At 50.7% G+C, this 16,272-nt stretch overlaps 1 protein-coding gene across 1 annotated transcript in view; it reads left to right on the top strand.

The window, feature by feature from the left end:
- Nucleotides 1–1,213: 1,213 nt before the first annotated feature.
- Nucleotides 1,214–16,272, top strand: part of fam222aa (family with sequence similarity 222 member Aa) — a 42,525-nt gene continuing 27,466 nt past the window's right edge. Inside the window, exon 1 of the mRNA XM_062454596.1 lies at nucleotides 1,214–2,190. The gene's annotated coding sequence lies outside the window, so the exon portion shown is untranslated. The remainder of the gene's footprint in view (nucleotides 2,191–16,272) is intronic.

The following is a 16,272-nucleotide window of genomic DNA, read 5'->3' as shown; positions in this document are numbered from 1 at the left end:
ATTGTCTTCCAAACTATCTGTCACACATCTGTCTGGCTACTGAGACAAAAGCTCCGTACCTTCAGAGGTAGACCTGCTCACACTTCTTCCAGTCTGTCAGAGCTAGTGAATGCTCTTTTTTTTATTTTGAAGTTGGTCTCAGACCACATGAAAGCCCACGCACTCCACGCTGCCTTTCCCCAGGAGCTGTAACTGTTTGAAAGTTTTTGAAAGAGTAGCATGAAAGTGCAAGTCATACAGAGTATTTCAAAAGGAAGAGCGAGGACAGCGACACGCAGCTGCCAAGGATTGGTTAGCGATCAGATAGGGCAGAATTGATGACCTGGCTCAGGATGGATTTCTGGGAGCAGGCTGCCAGGACGAGGTAATACTTTCAGGATCTTATCGGCGTTGGCATAAGCTAAGCGCTGCATCACCCACTTCCCAGAGTCAGCTTATTATGACAGTCCATGATGTGATTGCTTGTACTGCTTTTGTGTGTCCCGTGGTCCGCGTGCTCTGCATGCTCAGGACAGGAGAGTTTGTCTGTGCTGGCGAGAAAGCCAGCACAGACAACTCCACACATTCCTACGAGTCACATTCCCAGTCCTAATGACAATAATATTATAGGCTACTAGATTTAGATCAATTTTCAGACAAATGCAGTCACATGTTGTGACTCATGCATTGCTGTGGTCTGAGATGGGATTTAGCAAACTAAACCATAGCCTACTTTCAATGTTTTTATTAGAAAGGCTTAGATTAGATAAGATAATTAAACAATAACAGTGCCAAATCCACCATCTTCTAATATGCAATAGCCTACATTATTGCTGCCATCATCATTGGTGCTTATTGACCAAGTATGCATAATTAGAGGGGAAAGGGAACGCCAAAATGTGTTTAGTCAGTTCAAACAGTGTGGTGGTCTATGCGAAACTGAGATCAAAATTGACAAGGCGATTAGTGTGTCCAAGAATCCAAAGTTAGTTTCGGTCGTCTTCTAGACATAATCTATAACTCGCCCACTTCGGTTTCATAGACCTTTAATTTTTCCGCCCATAGAAAACGTGGTTTCAGACCCGACGCTTGGACGCTGACAGCGTCACCTTGGTAACAACCCTCAATTACAAATGATTGGCCAACCCGTGGGAATATTTCAATTCCCTCAGTACAATGATTGGTTGGTGGGCGGTCTGAGAGTCTGTGAGCGTCTGCATCGTTCCGGGTTATTGTCAGTTTCGGCAGCTCAGCACCGGGGTAGGACCGCATCCCGAAGCGCAGTGCGCTGCCTTTAACAACTGAATATTTATTCTGCCATTATCAACAACAGTTCGTAACTGAATTAAAGACAGGAACAAGTAAAAGGATTCTGCGGAGCTCATTGTTTACATCTCAATCGGATATCTAAGACTAAATTGGGAGCAGACCTCTTAGAAGGGCTGCCGACACCACCGGGGAAAGTGCAGACGGACACTCAATCAGGATTTCGTTTAGCGTTTGATTCAGATGATCTTTCTTTCCACGGCACATTATCAAAGCTCGGTGTCGCTATACTTTGGTACCGTAGAGGTTCAACATCATATCACCAGGACGTAAAGGTCAGCGTATTTGCGAGGTGCGGATTGAATAGGTTGAGTAGGTGGAGCACTTACTGAACCAATGCGTAATAACGGGACATTTGGGAATTATGTTCACACAGTAAATCTTTGGGATTGATTTTAGCCGACGTTTTGTAGGAACCTTCACTGGAGCGATTCGTACAGACGCGAATACAAGTGAGGACGCAAGCGGGATCCAGATACTGGGCTACTTTGTTTCCGAGGGCTAAAGGTTGAAGCTGATGGCTAGGTGCGCATTTTAACAAGGCGAAATTGTCACGCAACGTTCCCGAAATTGCCGACCTGTTATTGAGCGTACTTAACACTATTAGCAATCATTGAATAACGGAAAGTAGCCTTGAGGGTTCGACTATCCGGCTTGGAACCAGTTCCCCCACTGAATATGTGCTTTGTGACGAAAAGAGAGGAATAAACTGCTAAATCGTTGACCACCTAGGAGTTGTCAAAAGAAACCTGTTTAAAGCCGTTTCTGGATTTTGGCGAGCAGAATGCAACACTATTGATTTGGACAGCGACGCACTGAGGCAGTCTGCTCACCCTTCGCTACAAGCTGCATGGAGTTCTAGCCAGCACCACCAAACAATTTATGGTAAATATCCTCATGTTTATATAAGTCTTCTCCCATCTGTCAAAATGATTGCCTGCATTTTGCAAGTGCAGCTTTTTTGACATTGTGTACAATCGGCGTCATTCGACGGCATCTACATGTAGGCTATCAAGCCAAAATGATTGAATGAATTCACCGATTTTACTAAACACGAAAAGGATCGCAGTGAAAAAACATAATGATATAAGTGAACAAGCTTTCCATTGCGAAAACGCACAAATTGTAAGCTACACTAAAATGTAGGCTAAACCGTCTGTTGAGTGAACAGCAATAACGGCAGTGTTGTAAAAAGACGTGTCAGTATATGGCTTTAGGAACTGCTTTGATGTATAATATTGGTCTTTTTAGTATGGGTAGCAATTAAGTCTATTGTCGCGGGACGCGGGTATTGCCCCCGCGGCAAGACAGTCAACTCGAGGCAAGGATGTGGCACTTGCAGAGTCGCTGCTCGAGCCGGGGTGTGAAATTATCTCTGTACGCCCCCCTGCGTCATATTAGTTTTTAATGAGAGGCGAGGGTAAATAGTTTCAACAGCACTTAATGAAATTTTCACCCCCAAATGCCACCCACAGATGCCATTGTTTGCCAAAGTGTTAGAGCGTTTCCAAGAACAAGTTTTATTAAGCTACTATCTTAACAATCTATCATACAGACAGGATAATAGGCAACCTGGAGACATAGCTTATCATGTATTTTAATATATGAAGGCCAGTTGCATACGTAGATATGTAGGCGATATGTACAAAGACGTATGATAGTTGGCAACTCTGAATTCCATATTTTTTCCAAAAACCTGTATTGGCCACTTCCAGTTATTCCTCAGATGTGTGTATTGAACAGTGGCTTTCCTTAAGGCAAGCATAACTAATTCAGTCCAACATAGGCACCCTATACTCCTAGCCCCAGTCTCCACTCTTCAAAGGCACCTGCCATAGCACCGCATTTGTTGTATTGAATTAACCATGCAGTGATATATGAGGCACAGGATTCACCTGAGGGGGCAGGACTGCCTCATTTGCTCCCCCCTCTCTGGGCCTATGACCTGCTGAGGAAGTTGTGCTCATATTAACCCTGCTGCTTCTCCTCACCTAAATGCAAACTCCTGCTGGCAAAATGCTTGCCTTAACTCGACATGATGGTTGTTTTAAGGTGCCAGGATAGCCTTAATATGTAGGTCACCGAATTACCTATTGGATGCTGTGTGTTCTGTGGAAGTCATGTGATTCACCTTGGTGTTTTCGAGGCGAGGAGTATAGGCCTGGATGGCACGATGCTGGAAAAAAGCATTTTCATGTTTAAAAAGTAGATGGTAATTGTATGAAGGAAAGGAATCTCTTTTGATCATCTGTTGCGGAAATACCGAATTATGGACGTTGTTTAATATTGACAAATAATTTCAAAACAGACCACAAGGCTGAAAGAGAACCTGAAAGGACTGCTTTCAACTTTCAAGAGAATTCTTTCAGCAACTATCATGCTGTCGGGGTATTGGCTGAAGAGCAGATTTAATTTGAGGAAGATATTAACAAAAGTAATACACTGCAAGCCTAGGCACTTTATCAATTTGCAACTCCGAAACCGTATTTCAATTTGATTGATTGATAGCGCTGGGTTGAATGCACTGTACTCTTTGCTTATTAAAGCTGCAGCCTTGAGTGAATAAGTGAGCTTTGCTCATGAATATCTTTATAATAGCCAAACTTTAATTTCCTGCTCTACGTATTAATCTTTTTTTTTTTTCCCCATCCCAGGATTTGATTGTTTCAACATAGCGCCTTGGGCACCAAAGCTCATTTTTGCATTTTAGATCACTGAGCTACAGCAGTGTGTGTGTGTGTGTGTGTGTGTGTGTGTGGTGTGACATGGCAGGGCTTTAGTTCTAGAACACAGTCTGGTTAGCACTCACTGTGGATGTCTCCGTGGCCTCTGCCTATCTGTGCTCAAGGCAACAACGTGGAACATTTTGTTTGCAAGATGGATAATGTTTTACTGTATGCAGAGCAGCTGTCACATGCTGTTGGTAATGTGTTGCCTAACTATTGTGGAACACGAGTCAGGCTGCGAGACGGAGAAACGTTCGAGGTTTCCTGGAAATCCATTCGTTAGCCTTGAAACGCCACCCGGCACACGGGGGGGTTTGGGGAACGGGGACCGTGAACTTTCCCTCTTAAGGGCATCCAAACAGTATCTCATTAGGTGTTGATCAAAGAGTTCCTCTGGAGGAGAAGCAGGATGTATTTGCTCTCAGTACCAGTTCTTTGTGTTTAACAATCTCCATATGAATGAATACAAATATGCTCCCCAGAGCTTGTGGTGAGTTGAACAATTCTGTGTTGTTTGATTGTAGACTTTCAGGTGGGCTGTAATTCTCTGTAGGTAATATTAGTACTTCTGTCATGACTGGGTTCTGATTTCCCCCCTCTGTCTCTCTCTCTTTCTCTCTTTCGGTTCCCATAGTAGTAATCCATCTATGATCTACCTAAGTAAAACATAGTTATAACAACAACAGGTCCTATCCCTAACTCAGTCTTTTGTAACACCCCTAGTCAATAAGTGACCTTTAGTATCTAATTCATTTTAAGCCACAAACAGGTCACCTCCGCCCTTCCAGAGAAAACAGCCCTTCGCCCAAACAGTCAAACATGTACAGCGGCTCAAACCAGGTTGATGTCTGTATTTACTGTCCCTGTGTAAAGGTAAGGGTGTATTCTTTTTACAAAGTGCCGGCATTATGATGCTTTTTCACAAAGCGAAAAGAGAATGGAAATCAAGCAATCTTTCGGTTGGATTTGCGAGTCCAGAAGAAAGGATTACTGTGTGATTGCGCATGCACCCCCGTGGTGTCTCTGGTGGCTAGCCTGTGATAGCGAGCCGTGCTTGTTCTGAAACACATTATTATATTTCTGCTCTCGGTAATCCCCATCCATGATTACCTTGGATTGCTGCGGGCTGTGCAGAGAGATGGTCTGTCTGACAGGTGTTCTAACCAGCCGCGGTAGCCCTCTGTGATACGGCCAGGAGAGAGACAGGCAGACACACAGACAGATGGATAGGCAGACAGGCAGAAAGACAGATGCAGACAGACAGACAGATGGATAGGCAGACAGGCAGACACACAGACAGATGTATAGTCAGACAGACAGACAGACAGACAGGCAGACACACAGACAGATGGATAGGCAGACAGGCAGACACACAGACAGATGTATAGTCAGACAGACAGACAGACAGGCAGACACACAGACAGATGTATAGGCAGACAGACACACAGACAGATGTATAGTCAGACAGACAGACAGGCAGACACACAGACAGATGTATAGGCAGACAGGCAGGTGTTTTAACTAGGCTTTAGGAGGGCAGCTCAGCCACTTAGCCTTCTCTCTCTCCTCCGTGATCTCAATCACCTCAGAGAAGTTAATATCCAGCCCTTCATGTGGAATGTGGTGAAAGCAGCTGGGCCATTTCTCTTTTAAATGAGGTGCGCATGTGAGATGGATGTTATCTCCAAAGCAACCCTTTTGTGTCGATTTTGGACGAACACAGTTCACAGTGCTGAGGCTGCAGCTAAACAGTTTGGCTCCAGAACTAATCGAGTGAGATTGAGCACGGCCATGTTGCTTCCAGAGCATTCTATGGAGGAGGGAGAGGATATAGCCAATCTCTCAAACAGCATATTTGCTGCCCATAAAAACAATGCTTCTGTTTCCTGGCTCACGGTCACATTGATTTGTTCTAGGTGACAGTGCAGGCTGCTGTGAAATCACCCCAGAACCATTGATCTCAAGGAGTAACAGAGAGAGAGGGAGAGTAAGAGAAAGAGACAGTGGGAGAAAGAGAGGCAGGGAGAGTCAGAGACAGAGAGGGAGAAATGGAGTGAGAGAAGGGAGAAAAGAGAAAGAGAGAGAGGGTGTGAGAGAGAGAGGGTGAGAGAGAGCAGGCAGATAGAAAAGAGAGAAAGGCAAGTTAAAAAACCCTCCTCCTTCTGGAACCATCCAGGGCCTCGTCATGACCAGACCTTTTTGCTCCCCAGCCTCTGAACCCCAGCCTCTGAACCCCAGCCTCTGAACCCCAACCTCTGAATCCCAGTCGCCTCTGAACCCCAGCCTCTGAACCCCAGTCGCCTCTGAACCCCAGCCTCTGAACCCCAGCCTCTGAACCCCAGTCGCCTCTGAACCCCAGCCTCTGAACCCCAACCTCTGAACCCCAGTCGCCTCTGAACCCCAGTCGCCTCTGAACCCCAGCCTCTGAACCCAAGCCGCCTCTGAACCCCAGTCACCTCTGAACCCCAGCCTCTGAACCCCAGTCGCCTCTGAACCCCAGCCTCTGAACCCCAGCCTCTGAACCCCAGTCACCTCTGAACCCCAGCCTCTGAACCCCAGTCGCCTCTGAACCCCAGCCTCTGAACCCCAGTCGCCTCTGAACCCCAGCCTCTGAACCCCAGTCGCCTCTGAACCCCAACCTCTGAACCCCAGCCTCTGAACCCCAGTCGCCTCTGAACCCCAGTCGCCTCTGAACCCCAGCCTCTGAACCCCAGTCGCCTCTGAACCCCAGCCTCTGAGCCCCAGCCTCTGAACCCCAGCCTCTGAACCCCAGTCGCCTCCGACTTGTTTTGGCGGCCGTTTGATTTGCTTTTGTGTTTCCCTATGTTTCACATGATCTCCTCAACTCTCTAATGCCACTCTGAACCCCAGCCTCTGAACCCCAGCCTCTGAACCCCAGCCTCCGAACCCCAGCCTCTGAACCAAGCCAGAAGCAGAGAGAGGCTTTATCTCCTCCCAGCCTCTGATTAATCTCTCTCAATGCTGCTGTGCTTTAATCTTGAATGGGAGCTATCTGATTCTCCTCGGCTATTGAGAAAGATCAAACTTTAATGGAACAAGGAACCGCACATCATCCTAATCTCCATCTGGGGTTTTGGCCCTCCCCCTGGCACTGCTGTCTTCTGCACCAGCAGGAAGCACATCGGAAAGATAACGTGTTTTCTGCTCATGCTTTGGTAATTTATTTCTGTTTGACAATAACCGTCACTTTGCGTCTTGGATGTTTGATCGCCCTCTGGTCGAGGAGCCCGGGACAAACATGGGGAGGAACCGGCTGTTTCTATTGGCTGGATGACCCTTTCAGGTTACCCCCCCCCCCCCCGCCCTTCACCCCGACATTCTAATTATTATTGAGTCCTTCCACCAGAACCAAGAGTGGTGCCTTTCTCCTGGTGCTCTCTCCATAGCAGCCGAAGGGAAGGAGGGATGGATAGATGGAGGGAGGGAAGGATGGATGGATGGAAGTATGGAAGTATGGATGGAGGGATCATGGTCCATGTTTTGTAATTACACCCCAGTCGATTCAGAAATGAAATATTGACTGTTATTTTGTTCCATTCAGTTCCCTCGTACCACTCAGACAGCTTCCATTGTGATTGGTCGGCATCCGGATTGTGACAATGGCTACACGCGTCAATTGTTGCAAATGGATCGTACTTACAGCGGTGACACGGCAGGCTGAGACAGTGAGTGTCTGTGACAAAAAGAGGCTGTTACCCAATTCTGTTGGCGCTGCTGTAAAGTAATGACATTTCCACTGACTGGAGAAAACAATGTTGTCTGGTGTGGATGGTAATTGTTGAAGACCCCCCCCCACACACACGCACACACACTTCCCCTTCCACCCCCCCCCCCCAACCATCTTTTCCCCCAGCTCAGCGTGAATGCAACACGATTTAATAAAATTCAGGGACATTTGTATCTTTTCTTGCCGATCCCAGCAGCAGTGGCAGTGAGAGGAGGGAGAGACGTGTGCTGATAAGAACCCTCCTATTTACCTGTTGAATTTGAACCCATCTAGAGGCGATTTGCGAACGAGAGAGAAGTGTGTTTGTGTCTCTGCGTGTGTGTGTTTATCTGTGTGTGTGTTGTGTGTACGTCTCTGTGTGTGTATTTGTCTGTGTGTGTGTGTGTGTGTGTGTATGCAGTCCTGCATTTCCAGTACGATTCCACTGTTTCCTTAATCTTGGCGGTGAAGTAGGCAGGAATTTCCGTCATTTTCCTCAGTGTTATTACTCGTGTCAAGGAGGGTCTGAGCATCCCAGGGATATTAGGGCCTCTGGAGTTGGGCTGGCCCTGCTTCCACTCACACACTGAAACATAGAAACAATGGCATGAGCACACATGTGGACTCGACACACACACACACACACACACATACACACAACCCCTCTCCTAGCCCTGTTTTATTACCTCCTGCCTGCTGCTGGAATTGCTTTCCTCCCTCGAGTGAGCCAGGCAAAGCCGGCTTTATTGTGTTAACCTATTTGTGTGTCAAGAGCGATTGCGGCGTTCTTTATCTCTGTTTGTATTCGGGCGGGGAGACAGGAGGGGAGGGGGAGAGAGAGAGGGGGAGAGGGAAAGAGAGAGAGGGGGAGAGGGAAAGAGAGAGTGAGAGCCAGAAGGAGGGAGAGAGAGGAGGCAGGGGAGCCACCAGAGTTAGACGGATGGCCGGTCACCTCGCTCCACTCCCGAGGATAATGACTGGTTGCTAAGCAATTTTAACCCCCCCCCAACCCCCAACTCGACTGGCATCCATAGTAATCACTTTTTATCTCTCAGAGATGTCATGTATAATTATAAACCCACTGCCATCCTCTGAAATCTGCCCTAATGGGTCTTTTCATTTATTTAGGGATGGTGGTGGGGGTGGGGTGTGGTGGGAGGTGAGGGTGGCTGGAGGGAACCGTGGCTCTGGTATTGGAGATGTTGACGTGGGGGTTGGCAGACTGTTGGTTGTCCTTCTACTGGAATTACTTTCTGAGAATTTCCATTGTTTTTCCTAGATTACAGAATATTGCAGCTGTCATGTGCGTTTGGTGTTTGAGTGTGTGTTCATCCTTCACCTCGCAGGCTGGCACACAACCCCCACAGCATTATCTACTTTGTGGCCAGCAGTTAGTGGAGTTTGACCTGGTTTACCCTGCTGGTGTAAAGATATGTTCTCTCCCTGATAGATATCTGAGTGTGTACACCCCCAGTCCCTGCCCTGGTGGCAAGGTCTCGCACACACACACATACACGACACCCACATGCACAAGCACACACACGACACTACACACACTCATCATGATGTGAAAGACCAGAGGGGACTAAGGTTCCTTTTTGTGAGCTCTTAGTTTTATTAACATTTTTATTGAGTTGAAGGAATTGCTGACCCTTTGCAGCCTAATGAATTGCCTGGTCTGCTTGGGGGAAATGAAGTTTTTGGCAGAAGTGACTGGCACCAGCCCACGCTTTTTAACTGAAGATTTGTGGCGCTTTCATGCTGCTGGTAATGTCAGCTGTCTTTTACAACAATTTAAATACTCCAGGCAAATGCTATGCAAACACAATCGCATTTTTCATTCCAAGGTCCAATTTGTTTTGCATTCGCACCTGTGACTAGCACCCCCCATCCCCCCCCCACAACCCCAATCTATGAACAAGGTCTCTCTCTGAGATGGTAGGTAACAGTGTATTAAAATGGCAGGATGAAGGCCTAATATCTGAACATGACCCCAATTTACACAGCCTTTCATCGCCAGAAGCCATTGATGTCTGCCCAAAGTCCTGCACCGTTTTAATGCCTGGCCAATTATTCTGCTCTGTGCATTTGAAACTGCCCCCCCCCCTCTCTCTCTCTCTCTCATTCTCTCTTTCTGTCTTTCTGTCTCTCTCGTACGGAGAGGTAGAAAATTCTCTCTGAAGCCCAAATTAAACTTTTACACATCTAATCATGAAAGTACAGCTCACTCAAAGAGCCTGAACACTCTGGCATCAAATTAAAATGGTCTGGTTAGCGAGTTGGTGTTGCGTTACAGCTCTCATTTGGTTGCTCAATTAAATTTTTGAGCCGTTTTTTTTTTTGTTGAAGCTGTTGGTGGTTGTTGTCGTTGCACGGCGTCATGCTAGCATCTCCAGCCCGTCTCGCACGCGCTCATCTGTGGACTCAGTCTGTTTCTTTTTGTTCAGAGCCATATTTGTTCCTCTAGACTCACGCGCCGTAGCTAAATCTGACAGCTTCCCTCGTCCTGGGAACTTCATACAGACATGCTGAACATGGCCCCCCTCCTCCTATCTCTGTTCTGGTATGGTTGTGTGGTTGCGTCTGGAAACAGCTGTCCAGCTGTCACCACAGCCAGCCAGTCAGACGCGCTCGCTCTCAGGCAACATCTGCAGAGAGAGTACAGCGGCTCTCGCTCGCTCTCGCTCTCTCTCTCTGTGTCGCTCGCTCGCTCGCTCTCTCTCTCTCTCTCTCTCTCTCTCTCTCTCTCTCTCTCTCTCTCTCTCTCTCTCTCTCTCTCTCTCTCTCTCTGTGCATCTCTTTCTCTCTCTCTCTCTCCCTCGCTCTCGCACTCTCTCTCTCTTTCTCCACTCTCTCTCTCTCTTTCTCCACTCTCTCTTTCTCTCTCTCCTGTCTGTCAATCCTGTCTGTCAATCTTTATTTTGGTCTCTAAAGACCATGAAAGAGCACCGTATCTTTTCTCCGTACATAACTGCAAGGTCCAGGTCAGTCCTGGCTGTGGCTCTGGTTATACCTCCATATGAGTTTGTGTATCATAACTAACCATGTCACTGTGGGACATCACCTTCCTTTCCCTGTGGCGCTCAACCCAAGCAGGATATGTAACTCATCTTAGAAACATTGATTTTGGTGGACTTCAAGCATTCCAACGTTTTAGACCGTGGTGCTGTTCATCCTCTTACACGCAGCCCTTCTAACAATGCTCAGCCCCTCTTTCCATGTCTCGCAGTGTGTGCGTGTGTGAGAGTGTGTGAGTGTGTATGTGCGTGAATCTGCGCGGCGCGCGCGTGCATGTGTGTAAACAAAGTCCCAGCGAGTGAGGTGTAATGGGCTGGAACTGACGAGAAGCCACTGGGAGGCTCTTTCCTTCATGTCGCCCCCTTCCCCCTCCTCCCCTCGCTCCCGTCCTGCTGGCGGCGGGGAGACGGCGAGGCAGGCGCAGGGGGGACAGGGGAGAGGCGAGCCCCCCCCCCCCCTCTCGTCAACCTCGGAGCAGGATCCTGGAGCACACAGGGGACCTCCTCCAGAGATCAGCCCGCAGAGAAGAGGGAGAAAGCAGCTGTTCCATCGAGTTTTTTTTTGTCCCCCTCTCTTCTATCACTTTCCCTCCCTCCCGCTCTCTCTCTTCATCTCTTGTGCTCGGGTGAATACATCGAGCCATGGCCCTCCCAGATAAGGCTGATTGAGAGCAGAGGGCGAGGTTCTGTCATGGGACGGCAGGTCATGTTCCTTCCCTCTGACCTCGGGTGCATTGCGAGGGTTTTCAAACTAGACTTGATTTCTTCATCCCCGTGTTTCGCAGGGGCCCGCGAGGCGAGCTGGCTCGCATCTCTCTCTCTCTCTCCCTCCCTCCCTCCCTCCCTCCCTCCCTCCCTCCCTCCCTCCCTCCCTCCCTCCCTCCCTCCCTCCCTCCCTCCCGACAGACAGACAGACAGCTGCTCACTCTGAAGGGCTGTGGGTAAAGTTTGATGGATCCTGTTTACTGGAGCCGAGAGAGAGAAAAAACGCCTGGATGTCTCCAATTAAGTGTCACTTAAGGCTCGTCTTTTAGTCACATTTCCGATCCTCTGGTGACAGCGGCGCAGTGCCAGTCGGAACGGGGATTGTGGGCGAGAGACGCGCGTGGACGATTAGGACAACACGCCGTGATGGAGGGTTAAGGCTGGCGTCTGAAGGCAAGCCTGATTCCATATGGCTGTTGTGGTGCCTCCCCCTCCCGTCTTGTTTGTGACTTATCGTTTTTCTCATCCGAGTTGCCGTCGGCGACGCCGGCCTGCCGTGATTGACACCCGCAGCCCCTCCGCCGTGCCTCGTCGCACGGCTGGTAACCTTGACGATGGTCGCTCCCCTCCGCCCCTTGTTTTTTTAAGGGAGAGCTTTGTTCCTGTGAAGTTAGATGAGTTTCAGGTCTGTTGTTTTGGGGGCCCTACCTGTCTGCCCCCCCCCCTCCTGTCTCCTAGGAAGCAGACCAGATGCATCCGGACCTGGTGTGAAACACAGAAGCCGTGATTGAAGTCTGTAGTCATTCTTTCTCCGTGTATGGATTTATCGATCCCCTTTTTGTCAAGAGTGGAACGAAATTAGTTTTCCCCCCTCGTCCTGGATTCTCCTGTCCGCGTCGCATCACAGCTGACGGATCGTGGAGACTTTGTGGTGTGACCTCCTAGGAACTGATGAATACCACAGCCAAACAAAACACTTTGTCACAATCTACAGCCAAGCTGATTTTCTGAGGAGAATTGTGTTTTGTTGTCTTCGGGGGAGTAATGTCCTTGTGGAACAATGCCTCAGATCAGTCAGTAAACTGCTCGACAGCCAACACCTTCCAGCCTTAACCTCCGCATTCCTTCCCACAATGGACGCCATCTGAAGTGGAGTCGCAGAGAGCAGGGTTTCGTGTTTGATTGTCAGTATTGGAAATACTATATCTTTGTAGACTTTCACACCAAGCATGGGCTGTGTGACCTCGTAGCTTACTTTCATTGTTTTAAGGAAGCGTCTGAAAAGTCATGGCGACTCCGCTGTGTTGACGTTGAGCGCTACTGAGTGTTGGCGCGGTAACACCCCACCCCCCCCCTCCCACACCCCTCCACTCTCCAGTGTTGTACAGTTCAGCCATGCTCCCTGCCTGCCTGTCTGCCTGCCTGTCTGCCTGCCTGTCTGCCTGCCTGACCACGGTGCCATGGAAACCTGAGGAGAGCAGGCCAGCCCCAGATGTCCTGGCGGGCCTCGCTGACACCCAGGGCAGGGCCACCTGATAGGTCCTCTCTCCCTCTCACCCTCCCTCCCTCCCTCCCTCTCACCCCGCCACCCTCCCTCCCTCCCTCTCACCCTCCCTCCCTCTCACCCCACCTCCCTCCCTCCCTCTCACCCTCCCTCCCTCTCACCCCACCTCCCTCCCTCCCTCTCACCCTCCCTCCCTCCCTCTCAGCCCACCTCCCTCCCTCTCACCCCACCTCCCTCCCCCACCCTCTCACCCCACCTCCCTCCCTCTCACCCTCCCTCCCTCTCACCCTCCCTCCCTCTCACCCACCTCCCTCCCTCTCACCCCACCTCCCTCCCTCTCACCCTCCCTCCCTCTCACCCCACCTCCCTCCCTCCCTCTCACCCTCCCTCCCTCTCACCCCACCTCCCTCCCTCTCACCCTCCCTCCCTCTCACCCCACCTCCATCCCTCTCACCCTCCCTCCCTCCCTCTCACCCCACCTCCCTCCCTCCCTCCCTCTCACCCCGCACAGACTAGACCAGACCGGCTGCCCGGTGGTCAATGGGACTGGATTGACATTCTTCCTCCAGTTAGCCACCATGACCTCCCATGCACCTCCACATCCCTGCCTGTGTCTGTGTGTGTGTCTGTGTGTGTGTGTGTGTGTGTGTGTGTGCAACTACTCGATGGCCTTTAGCTGCCCCCCCCCCCCACCCCTCCTTTCCAAAAACACTGGAAATCCATACATTAGTGATGAGACACGCTGGGAGTTTAGAACAATGTAGGCCTCAACTTATGGCTGTGGTCTGACGTGATCCTGTCACTTCATACTCATACCATGTTACATGCTGCTCAGAGATCAGGGGATGTTTACAGGACTCCTCTGGACATGGACCCTAAAATAGGGTATTTTCTTACCCTCTGAAAGGAAATAAGTGTTATTTTACAATGTTGCAGAACTGACAAGCCTTGAGAATGAGTTTGCCGAACACCATTCTTGTGAAATGTTACATTTTCCCCTGCGACTGCAATTATTTAGAAAGTAGTCCGGAATCTGTATTCCTCCTGTTAATATGCAGTACTGTAGCACAAGAAACAAGAGCAAATTGAATTACCACCAGATGCAACGACGTTGTTTATCGTTTGAATAAGCATACAGTTATTTCCACTGCTAAACACTATTGCCACTTTGTTTTGGAAACTTGTGTGTTTGTCAGTGTGCGCCAGAGAGAACATGAGTAGAAAGTGGGTTGTTTTGTCTGTCCAGAGAGGAGAGGGTCCACTTGCGTGGGGTTGTGTGTGTGTTCCTCCCGCCCTCAGATGTGAGCGGGGGCGTGGCCTCCAACGTGTTTGCAGTCCTGAGGTTGAACACTCCAGAGTCTGTCCTCACACTGACCCGCGTCACCGCCAGCGTCTGAGAATGCCACCGCAGCCCACACCCTCGCGCCACACACACACACACACGCCACACGCTAACACGAACACACAAGGTCACACCACAACCACACACACAACCACACACAACCAATCCTCACACAACCACAGACACACACAACCACAGTCTCTCTCTCTCTCTCTCTCTCTCTCTCTCTCTCTCTCTCTCTCTCTCTCTCTCTCTCTCTCTCTCTCTCTCTCTCTCTCTCTCTCTCTCTCTCTCTCTCTCTCTCTCTCTCTCTCTCTCTCCCCCTCCCTCCCTCCCTCCATCCTCCGTAAGAGACGTCCTCGGTTCTCTGGGTTCCAGAGGCCTGACATAGCTGAGCAGCGTCAGGGGCCCGCCGCGGCCCCCCCCCCTGCCACGCCCCCCCCGCGCGCCCCGCCGGGGCGGCACTCTTGACCCGCTGCCTCATTGTCTCCTGCGAGGATGGATGTGGAGCCGCCTCCGCCACCGCGATCCTTCACTCAATAGCCCCCTCAGCCCCTCCATCTGTCGCCTGCCCCTCTCCAGGCCACGGGGCGGGGGGGCTCCGGGGGGGCTCCGGGGGGGTTCTGCTCCGTCTGTGCGGGACGTGAAAGGAGACATCTCAGGGGGTTCTCTGAATGGGAATGGGGAGGAGGTGGGGGGGTTAAGACTGTCGGTGCTGGGGTGTTGTAATGCCTCCCCTCCTCCTCATCTCCCCCCTTCTCCTCCCCTCCCCTCCTCCTCCCCTCCACCCCTCATCCTCCCGTCCCCTCCTCCCCTCCTCCTTCTCCTCCCCTCCTCCCCCCCCTCCCCTCATCCTCCCATCCCCTCCTCCTCCCCTCCTCCCGTCCCCTCCTCCTCCCCTCCTCCCCTACTCCTCCTTCTCCTCCTCCCTCCTCCCCTCCTCCTCCTCCTTCTCCTCCCCTCCTCCCCCCCTCCCCTCATCCTCCCGTCCCCTCCTCCTTCTCCTCCCCCCCTCCCCTCATCCTCCCGTCCCCTCCTCCTCCCCTCCTCCCCTCCTCCTTCTCCTCCCCCCCTCCCCTCATCCTCCCGTCCCCTCCTCCTCCCCTCTCCCCTCCTCCTTCTCCTCCCCCCCTCCCCTCATCCTCCCGTCCCCTCCTCCTCCCCTCCTCCCCTCCTCCTTCTCCTCCCCCCCTCCCCTCATCCTCCCGTCCCTCCTCCTCCCCTCCTCCCCCTCCCTCCCTGGCCCCAGTGCAGCCTGCTGGGAGTGTGGAGATGAGAGGTCTTCATTGTATCTGTTCACAGGCCCCCGGGCAACAGGGTCACCTTGTCCCCCAAACAAACGCTGCCCTCACTGGGATTGTTGGCACTTTGCGTGTGTGTCTGTGTGTGTGTGTGTGTGTGTGTGTGTCAGTGTGTGTGTGTGTGTGTGTGTCAGTGTGTGTGTGTGTGTGTGTGAGTGTGTCAGTGTGTGTGTGTGTGTGTCTGTGTGTGTGTGTGTGTGTGTCAGTGTGTGTGTGTGTGTGTGTGAGTGTGTCAGTGTGTGTGTGTGTGTGTCAGTGTGCGTGTGTGTGTGTGTGTGTCAGTGTGTGTGTGTGTGTGTCAGTGCGTGTGTGTGTGTGTGTGTGTGTCAGTGTGTGTGTGTGTGTGTCAGTGTGCGTGTGTGTGTGTGTGTGAGTGTGTCAGTGTGTGTGTGTGTGTGTCTGTGTGTGTGTGTGTGTGTGTCAGTGTGTGTGTGTGTGTGTGTGTGAGTGTGTCAGTGTGTGTGTGTGTGTGTGTGTCAGTGTGCGTGTGTGTGTGTGTGTGTCAGTGTGTGTGTGTGTGTGTCAGTGCGTGTGTGTGTGTGTGTGTGTGTGTGTGTGTCAGTGTGTGTGTGTGTGTGTCAGTGTGCGTGTGTGTGTGTGTGTGAGTGTGAAAGGGGAGTGGGTATTTCAGTGTAAGAATCCTGC

This window comes from Osmerus eperlanus, chromosome 28, assembly GCF_963692335.1.
Source record: "Osmerus eperlanus chromosome 28, fOsmEpe2.1, whole genome shotgun sequence".
Lineage (NCBI taxonomy): Eukaryota > Metazoa > Chordata > Actinopteri > Osmeriformes > Osmeridae > Osmerus > Osmerus eperlanus.
Note: the sequence above shows the minus strand (reverse complement) of the source record. Positions and strands in the feature narration are given on the sequence as shown.